Raw genomic sequence first — 866 nt, forward strand, 5'->3', positions numbered from 1 at the left:
GACGTGTGCTCTTCCGATCGTCTGGATCCGATTTAAATATAATTGCTTTCTGGCTACCAATAACTTGCCTTTGGCTCATTTGCCCTTGATTGTTCACTGGTTTAATTTAATTTATTGAGCCTAAATCGTGTAATTAATTTAATATTAAATTATAAATAAAATAATAAAATAATTATATTTTTATATTATTTTTAGGATTTTTATTATTAATTTTTTATTGTTTATTTTTTAAATTTTAATGCATAACTATTTCATAATAATTATTAGACATTATATTTTTTCTCCAGACAATAGAAATTAACATATAAATTCTGTAACTATAAAATAATAAAATTAATTTAAACTAAATATATTCTCAAAATCAACATAATAAATTTTAAATCCTTCATACTTAACATTTTTTAACTTAATAAAACTTTTAAAAAACTTTTAAAAAAATTAAAATTATGATAATTTTTTATAATTATTAATCTCTTCCTGTTTCTTCATCCGCATTTAATTAACAATTAAAAGTATCACAGATAAAATTCAATTTAAATAATAGTACGAACGGGCCAAACATGTAACTTGCAGCTGAAATCATGTACAGTTAAACTTCATGTTTTTTTTCAGAAATACACAAATAGAAAAAGCTCAGAGTAATATTTTTGCAGCTAACTTGCTAATGCTTAGAATAACTTGGAAAATTTTAAAAATTGATTCTACATATAAATGAAATAGGACAAAAAATACACTAGTTTGTAAAGAATTTAAATATGATAATTACACAATAATAAGAAAAAAATATTTTCCAAAGTCCCTATGGCTTGATACCTGATACAATCTATTCAGGAAGATTATTTATCCAATATAACACTTTCTGAGCA

The sequence above is a fragment of the Wasmannia auropunctata genome, unplaced genomic scaffold, assembly GCF_000956235.1.
Source record: "Wasmannia auropunctata unplaced genomic scaffold, wasmannia.A_1.0 LD336064.1, whole genome shotgun sequence".
Taxonomy (NCBI): Eukaryota; Metazoa; Arthropoda; class Insecta; order Hymenoptera; family Formicidae; genus Wasmannia; species Wasmannia auropunctata.